Below are 10058 nucleotides of genomic sequence, written 5' to 3' on the forward strand. Positions count from 1 at the left end.
TCTTATGCACTCCATATAATAATTTTTGATTAATCCATTTAATTGGTAATATTTACCAATACTTATGCAGAGAGATGGGATACTGAGGAACAAAGAACAGTCCTCTTTCAATATGATAATGTTGTCTTCAGTTTTTAACAAGGACATTCTGGACAACACACCTTTCTTATAGATCACGTCTTCCAGAAGTTTCTTAAAAATTAAACAAAACCATATTACGTAATTCATTTTTCACAAGTTAATTATCCAATATCATTCACATTAGGAGATGGTTGACATTTTGATCAATAAGTCAAAGGCAGTTGAAAATAGTAATGACTCAGGACACCTTTTCCCTGAATTAAACTGCTTTATTGAAAGGTACTTTGATATCTTACCTAATTGGAAAGAGAAAGGAATATATTTATTGGAGGTGAATGACTAAATAGTTGGAAATTATGGAAAATCAACTGAAATAAAAAACACAGCAAACATTAAGAAAATGCAGTAGAGAAACTTGTCAAAAACTAAAAATCATAATAACAGCAATTTGCATTTGTTGAGAACTATGTGCTAATTCCTTTAAAAATATCATCTCAAACTAAACAATCCCTATGACACAGTTACAACTGTTATTTTAAAGATGAGAAAGTTGGAGAAAGTTACTTGCTCAAACATACATACTATGCTATACTGTTTATTAAAATTAACATGTAGACTAAAACAGCTTTCTTATGTACCAATAATAAAAGAAACAGAAAATATAGTTGAATAAAAAGTATCAAAATATCAAGAAAAGGAAAAATAAAATATCAGGGAATGAATATTAATTTAAAATTCCACAATAACTACATGAGGAAAAGTGGAAAATGCAAATAAGAAACAGAAGAAAACTAATAATTGGAGACATAACTTTTTTTGAACAGAAAGATTTAATATTCTAAAGATATCAATTCTTCCTAAATTAATTTCTAAATTCAATGCCACGCTAATCAATATCTCAAGAAGAAGTGTTCTCAATTTTGAAAAGATATTTTAATGTTTATTGGAAGACCAACTGTATGATAAATGTATTATTGTGCTTTGGTAATTAAGAGAGTGGTATTGACACGGGAAAAGAAAGACAAATAAATGTTATATCATCAAGATACAGGCCCAAGTATACACTGAAAATCAATTTTAATTGGCTTTTAAAAATGTGTGCGTTATTTTTGATGAAACAGCAGATCTATATTTATCATATACAATGGAATTTATCTCCAAATAAGTAGGTAGAAGGATAATGGATTAAAATAGAAAAAAGAGAAGCAGAAATTAATGGATTTTTAATGGAAAAGAAAAAAAGAATAGAAGAAACACAGGATTCAATTTGGGGTAAGGGTAGAGGAAATAATATATTAAATGGAGGATTTTCCGTGGGAATAGATTAGAACTGGGACTGAGTGTGGACTCAAGATTTCTAAAATATGTATGTGTATATGTACAAGCATGTATACATACATACATACATAATACGGATATGTAAATGTATGTATGAATGTGTGTATACGTATATACATCCACATATTTTCTAACTCTGTCTGCTCAATGGGCCTAAAACAAGATTCTCCAGAATCAGTGAGCACACTTACCCAGAATTTGATTTCTAACACCATTCTCTACTCAAAGGAATCAAAGCTCCTTGGGGAAATGCTGGAGCAGAAAGTCATAAGATAAGCCTGTAACATCTAGTTGTGTCATAAAGTAAGACAGTGCTAAAATGAAATAGTCTGGAATATCACAAAGACATAGGAGCCATCGTGAAGAGGCTCTCACTGCCAACTCAGACAATCTGAGCACCAAAATAATTTTAAAAACAGGAATGAATTATAAACCATGAGGGAAAAAATGGGAATCTATGAGTTCACATCAATAATAAATAGATAAAAAAATAAAAGAGGAAAAGGGGAGGGATCTTGCTTACATGAAGAGGCCAGGTACTAAACTTGGCCTACTTGTGGGTCAATGTGGAAGGGAAAAAAATCATCATTTTACAACCATCACAAAAATAATCTATGGATGCTAAATCCAAGGGCGAATTCTTGACAAAGAGCAAGATATTTATATGGAAATAAAATGTCTCTCCACATATTGTCCATTAGTAGGATGGGAAAAAATAGTATACAGAAATCAGCTAACACCTTGACTACATGATCAAAATTAACATCAAAACTAAGAAGCAGATGGATAGATAAAAAAGTATTATACCAATATAAAATGCCCTGAGGTTAATAACTGTTCTGGGGCAAGAGAATATCTTTATTCTTAAAAAATATATAATATTTTAAATGCAACTTGCTCTCAAATAGCCCAGAGATTGTGTGTGTGCGTATGAGAGCATGCGTGATCTATATATCTATTTATAAACACACAAAGCAAATTGATGACAGAAAGATAGAACAAATAACAATGCAAATGGTAAAAGGCACTTTAATGTTCCTTGTACTATTCTTACAACTTTTCTTTAAGTTTAAATTATTTCCAAATAAAAAAGTTTTAAAATGTATTTAGCTTGCTTCTACACATAAAAGAAAAGCCTCCTTTTGGATATTTATACATTCTCCCTAAAGGTTTTTTAGGTTATTACTGTTTTCTAGATATTTTCTTACTAGACAGTAAAAATGTAAACTTTAATATTCAAGACTCTAACTGAATTATTAAAAATAACAAATGAATAAGGCTCAAATTTAATCTCAGTGCATAAACAGATGTAGGTAAAATAATGTAGAATGTAAAGTAATAACCTACCACAAATGGAAGCCACTACTAAATGAACAAAGCAAAAATGTTATGTAAAGTAGTGACTGACTAAAAAAGTATAATATGTGCCTTAAATATTTTATTTAACTTAATTCTTATAAATAGACATTCTCTCAAGTATCTTTTGAAATAGAGTAAAGGATTTTTCTTTGAAGATAATCCAGGAATTCAGTCTTTTCTTCCCCACATTAACCATAACCATTAAGCATCATCTACAAATTCCAGTATTGAGTTTCATAAGGGGAAGATTTAAAGACACTTAGGCTAAAGTCTTCTAAATTTGTACAATCTTTAGAGCTGTCTCTCCTACACCCAAGTCAACAGAAAAAAAAAAAAAATGTTTAGTCTACAGCCATGCCACCCTGAACAAGCCCAATTTCCATCTGATCTCGGAAGCTAAGCAGGGTCGGGCCTGGTTAGTACTTGGATGGGAGACCACTTAGGAAGACCAGGTGCTGTAGGCGTAAGAAATAAAAAATAAGGGATTGTAAGCTGACAAGGTCCTTGCAATCTGTGAGGTCAACCAAGGGTTGCCTCACCTAAAAAAAATAATATAAAAATAAAAATAAATAAAAATGTTTAGAACATGCCTGTATCATATCTCTCCAATGTATTTAACTTATTTTCATAGAAACAACCACATTCTTTCTTTAGGCACTTATATGTTACCATTTATTGTTAATTATATTGTATTATTAGAAACACAAGTAAAATTAGCAAAAAAAATGCAGTTTGACCAATGGGAACAGCAATGCATGGCATCCTAGCGACCAGCAGAGCAGTGCCGATCAGTATGTCCTCAGAGGAAACGAGAGTACAGACTTGTTAACCCCACGAGTCTATTAAGTGGAGATCAGTTATGACAGTGTCTGGTAGATATCCAAATGGAGCCACCTCTACCAAGTATGTAATGAAAATATTTGTTTCAAACAAGTGAACTAAGCACTTCATGAATAGCTCTTAGTTTGCCAGAAGTGCACAGGGATTAAAGTGACATTTGATCAAGTTTATAGGCAAGTAGGCTCAATTTAAGAGCTTCCCTGTTTTCTTATAGACCAGCAATATGAGGAAGCAGAAATGTCTGGTGCTAGATAATAAAGAATAGTTTGAAATGTGTGCCCCAAGTAGGCAAGTCTTAAAGTATTTCATGAAAAACAAACACACCAATCCAAAAACAATAACAAGAACATAAGACAAGAGGGGAGTGAAAACTGTGACTTTGATGCTTCCTTATAAAATAAATCCAAAGACCCATACTTTCGAACACATATACTACTCCCTAATGCTGGAATTTGTCTCTTTGTAGAATCCATAAAGGAGACTAATTTTCCAACAGAGCTTTTGGAAAATGTGTGAACTCTGTACATAGTCATATTCTAAAGTACACCGGGACGTGAATAAAATCAGGTTTGCCAAAGTTTTAAACCATTAAAAATAAGTTATTTAGTCTTCTAATTTGTGATCCCAATTGTGTCTCCACTAGAAATACATACAATAAAATAATGATAATTATCAGGGCACCTGGAGCTAACTCCTATAACACCCACCTTTTCTCCACCCTCAAGGATTCAAAGAAACAGCAGTGTCCAAACATCCAGCATCCGACCTGAATCACTACATATTATGCACATCTGATACGCGATGACAATGAGACATGCAACTTAATGCACTGGCTTGTTATGAAAATCCTACAGAGGGAATTTGATTAATTTGCCCAATAGATTTCCAACATATAACAGTGTGTTTAAGAGCAAGACAAATGGAAACTCATTCTGTCTGACCCCAGGGTCTCATCTGGCTTCCTTAACACTGCGATTTTAAATTTATTATTCGTGCTGTATTTTATCTATCCACATGGTTTCATGGGTGAAGAAATTTTAATTATATTAATATTTGAAAACCTAAAAAAATAAACTGAGCATTTTTTAATCAGACATTAGAAAATATGTCTAATGATGTAAGAAAATTCAAGTTCACCTCATAAAATAGGTGTCACAAAATCCAAGGCAGATATAAAATCATGTCCTTCCAATGTCATTAGCTGAGTTAACATTTCACAACACAATGTAATTCAGATGCTACGTGAGATGTCTTTTTTTATTTAGTCTTCAAATGATCAAATATGGATAAATATATTTTGTAGTATATATACACAAAATATGGATACGTATGTATGTAAACATCACAAAATATATGTAAAATATGTAAATAAATATATATAGACTCAATACGTATAAAGAAATTTATACACACACACACACACACACACACACACACCACACACACGAACGGGATACTAATGCTATAAACCTCTCATACCCGACTACACAGAATCATTTTTAATCACATCCAACGCTCTAGGAGAAAGATAATGAAGATAATGGCCTCTGAGAGCCACAGCACATTTCTGAGTCGAAGACATCCATCCTTGACACTCTGAGGCAGCCTATGGTGACTATGAATCTATACAGCAAAAGATCATTTTAAAAATTCATTCTTACAAATGAGAGGTTCCGTGATTTATACAGCAAATCACATAACAGCTGCACTATGCCAAAAAAATAGATTAATTAAAAAAGAAAACTCCTCTGATTCAATAAATCTAATGGGGTCACTTAAGAGCATTTTTTGTACATTAACAATGTGCAGAGTATTTTAAGAGGTTAAAAAAATTATACCCATTGGATCTTTCCCCTTTCTTTGTGACATTATCTACAACATTCTTTTAAAATAAACTGCTCTGTGGACTGGTGTTTCTAGAGGTCTATAGAAAAATAAACAATTTGACAAAATATACATTTATTCAATTTGAGATAATTTCCACTACAGGCTATTAAAAGAGACAACATATTACCTACCCTAATAACTCACTAGTATTAGTATAAACACAAATAAAAATACTTTGGGTAAATTATCAGAAAATTTATCTTAAAGTAACAAGCTTTAGAGTATATCTGAATATGTAACAGAAATTATTTTATTAATTCATGTTGCTATCAGTTAATACATTCTAAGCTGATCACACACTAATATCTGAGCTAGGTTTCTTAAGAACTGTTCCCAACTCTCTTTGCAACTCTTCCTAATACAATTCCTTGGGAAACAATTTAGGTGGATGATTTTTCTCTTGTTCTTTTTATTTCAAATACAGAAGTGTGTGAGCTCCTTCTTAAGCCAGTGATTAAGTTATGCTTTGCATCCCCAGCACCTGGCACATAATATGTAGTGCATATCTGATGAATAAATGATTGAATGAATGAATGATGAATAAATAAATGTACAATAAACCAATAATTACTTCTACCATTTATATGAGGATGACCCTGCCCCCTGCTCTTGTGTAATCCTTCTTCATTAAGCCTCATGCGTTTAAAAGGAAAAAAGTGACGTTACATACTGTGGGCTCCTAAGAATACATCAGAATAACAAGGTGCCCTCAAACTGAAGAGGTTAAAAAAATGACCTTAAAAAGAGAAATTTATCCCAGCCTTCAGTTCATTTCAGTAAACAGTGGTGATATAAAATGAATAAGCACAGACACCACCCTCAGGGTATCCAGAGTCTAGTGGGGGAGACATGAATATAAACAAATAATAATAATACAGGTGGTAATTCTTCCCTTGGTTCTTGCTACTACTCTCCTCCCCTAAAGCTTTGGGTCGTGTTTACTCGCTCATGTACCAATTGATGTAACTGTGAAGGGTCTCAGCAACCAACACCTTGCTTTTACCCCAAGCATCAGCCACAGGAGCCAGGCAAACCACTTCCACTCCCTCTCCTCTGCTGGTCCCTCTGCTCGGCCTTGGAGAACACACCAAGTGCCTGTCCTCCAACGCCACCACTTGATTTGATATCTCGAATGTAAGTGGCTTCCCTTAAAGCCCCTATATTATATACTTCTATACTCCAACAGAAGCTGCAGCTTTCCTCCGCTTCACTTCCATAATCAGCTAATAACCAGGGACCAGAGGCTCTGCTCCTAATCATTCAAACTAAACAAATGTTTACACTCATCGCTGAGTCACAGCCTTTCTGGCCCAAATGTTGACTCTGCCAAAGAGGCGCCCACGTGGTCCAGCTGCGTGCCAGCCACACAGCCGGCACTGCTGGGCATCTACCTAACCCGTTCCCCTGACAGCCTAACGAGACAACATGCCCTGCAGTGAGGCGCTAATCCATCAGCCACAGAGACCTAACACTTGCCCCCGTCTCCCCTTTCCAGGAACAAAGGGACAAAAATCACGAATGTCACTTAAATGGAAAAATCAAGTCATCTTAGGCACCAAACATCAATTTCAGAAGAAACAGGCTTAATTATACCTACATCAGGGGGCAGATGGGAGACTCTCCTTCTCCTAGTCACAAGAAGAAAGAAGAGCATCTAAAACAATATAGTATGTATTCTTTCCCCATCCCCTCAAAAATGCAAAGTGATTTGGTGTTTTCCCCTTTATAAAGTACATAGAAGAGACCACAGTAAAATAATTACCCGGTTCAATTTCTGGAACAGAAATGAAACCATGATTTTATAAACATCACTATATTTTCTTTAAATAAGCAGATAACAAACAGCCAGCAATATAATAAGACAGTGTGAAAATGGCTACAGGACTTCGGTGGCATAATTTTAAGACATCTTTGTCTGGAAAAAGTATAAAATTAGTCTGAAATTGACTATTACAAGCATCTCAAGTTTCACAATAAGTTTTACAGGAACCCGTAAATTTAAGGAGAAATTGGCAGGTAGGTGAATGACAGGAAATTATATTTCAAGGATCATTATTTGCAACTCTGGCTGTTTAAACATGATTACAAACCACTGGGTTCACTAGCTTATAGCACTCTGCTCTCTTACGTGGGTGTGTGTCTAAGTATTCATAATGCCAAGTGGATCCAGAGGTCTTTTCTTATTTGCTTAAAAAATAAACAGTAATGTACCACATTTAGAAGTACATCCTAAAATGTTTGCTAAAATTTCAAAATGGCCTATGTTGGACCAAATAGAAAAGAAATTGTAAACTTGTACCTTATACGCCATTACTCCTCTTGATTCTTCAAAGTGCTGGGAACTCTGAGTACATAAAAAACCTGATATACAACTGAATAAAATTAGAAAGTATGGCAAGGCTAGTTTCTTTGGCTTTATTTGTGGGCTTAGCCTTTCTTATCCAAAGAACCTTGAAACATTTAGGACTGGTCCTGCCATTGCAAGTGCCACCTCCTACCACTCGCCCTTCCCTCCCTCTCCCCAGTCCCTTCTCCCTCAGCCCTCCCCCAAACACACCAGGGACTTTGCAACAGCTGTTCCTTCTGCCACCACCTCTCTTCCCCTGACATCCCTACCACTCCCTCGTGGCTTCTGGCCATTATTCAATAGTCAATTTCTCAAGGAGGCCCTCCCTGACCACTCCATCAAATATTTAAGCCTCCCCCAAATGCCTTCTATCTCCCCTCTGAGCTTTTTTTTTTCTCGTTAACAATTATTACTGTCTAACATACTACACAGGTTGTATGTTTTGTTTATTGGCACTCTTCCACTAAAATGTAAGCTCTATGAGGGCAGGGATTTGAGTCTGATTTGCTCCCTACTGCCAGCCATATAGTAGGTGCTCAATAAATACTTCTCAACTAAGTGAATGAGTCTATACAAACATTGTTCTTAGACCGTTCTATCCATTTGCCTTCTTGATGAGCTGTGAAGTTGGCTAACTCCACCTCACAGGACCATCGCCTAGCCAAAAGTTCTTAACATACAGCCTCATTTTTCATCCTTTCCTCTCCTAGTTTTCTTCTTCTTTCCTCTATTTATTGCTTTAAGTCTTATTTAAAATAACGTTTTATTGTAAGCAACCTGAAACTGTTTGTGAATGCAGGATACGAAGAAACCAATAAGTAGAAGCAGGATCATGGTTACCGTGAAAAGTTTTCTCTCTCTCAGTTTTACACACTCTTGCAATCTTTAAATCATATTCTAAGTTCACAGAGAGGTAGCTGATACTTATCTGATATAGAAAACAGCCGATTTGTATACCTGTTTGCATATATAGAAAAGAGAATAAATTACACTGGTGCATTGAAGAGACTATTTCTGAGTATAATTCAAGGAAGTGCAGATTATAAATTAAGCATATAAACTCTTTAGTAGAGTTACAGTTAGCTGGTTATTTAATGGAGGACATCCCTTCAGTCTACTTCATGATACCCAAAAGTAACTACTGATACTTTGCTAGCAACAGCCAAATTCATATTTCAAGAAAAAAGTTCTAAATAGTCTATGCTAACATTCACTTGGGGGTGGGGGAGCCTATATTTAGACCTTAAAAACAAACATGAAAATAGTTAAAAGAAATTAGAGAACAATGAATTAAAGGTTAGACTAGCCATACCAAGTATTAGAATGTGCTATATGCCTACAATAAATAAAACAGCACAAGTTTGGCACAAGAATACATATGCAGATAAATGGAAAATAATATCTCAAGAATAAAAAAACCTACTATATATAAAAGGTTAATATATGGAAAAAGAAGGCTCAGTGGGCAGTATTCCAGGCTTTCTGATCCTCAAAACCACCCCCAACTCCAAATCATCTCAGTAATAATAAAATCCATGTTGTCGATAAGCTAGTACAAATTTTTCCATCATGGCCAAACACCACATAATAAGAATGAACTATACGCAATAAGTGGGGATCCTAACACTGACTGTTGAGATGGGGCAGGGGGGTAGGAGGGTCCATTTAAATCTTCTACACCACAATGTGAAAATGAATCCCAGATGGACAGGGTTCCACCTACCTACAGAATGGGGTGGAGTGCCCCCTTCAGGCAGGGAAGGAGAGGTAAGAGAAGTGCCTGGCTGGTGGGATCAATGGAGAGGGGTCCTGGCCTGCCCCTGAAAGTCTGGAGCTGCCAACATGCAGAGTAGAAGGGTGCAGAGCTTCCTGGGGGAGGCAAGTGTGTCTCTGTGGTTTCTACTCATCATTTATAAAATTACCTAGACAAAATGTTTTGGAAAAACATGCTTGTACAAACCATAATTATATATTTTATGATATATTTTAGCCTTCTGAGAAGAGAATCATCCCTAAAACATCTAAAAGTTTAATTTTGTTTTCCCTTCTCCTTTCCAAGTGTAATTATGGAAGCAAATTAAGCTGTTGAGATTAGTCCATAGCTAATTTCTTTTCTCACCTTGAACATGTCTACATTTGCAGAAATTCATCTTTCTTATTCTTCTAGAGGAATTTGTGGCCCCACCTTTCTTAACTCATTATCTTT

At 35.1% G+C, this 10058-nt stretch overlaps 1 protein-coding gene and 1 pseudogene across 1 annotated transcript in view; one reads left to right on the top strand and one right to left on the bottom strand.

The window, feature by feature from the left end:
- CDK14 (cyclin dependent kinase 14) overlaps positions 1–10058 on the bottom strand; it is a 508542-nt gene that overhangs the window by 434444 nt on the left and 64040 nt on the right. The gene's annotated exons all lie outside the window — the stretch shown is intronic.
- On the top strand, positions 3123–3242 carry LOC112474037 (annotated as a pseudogene).

Source organism: Pteropus alecto, unplaced genomic scaffold (assembly GCF_000325575.1).
Source record: "Pteropus alecto unplaced genomic scaffold, ASM32557v1 scaffold69, whole genome shotgun sequence".
NCBI classification, from domain to species: domain Eukaryota; kingdom Metazoa; phylum Chordata; class Mammalia; order Chiroptera; family Pteropodidae; genus Pteropus; species Pteropus alecto.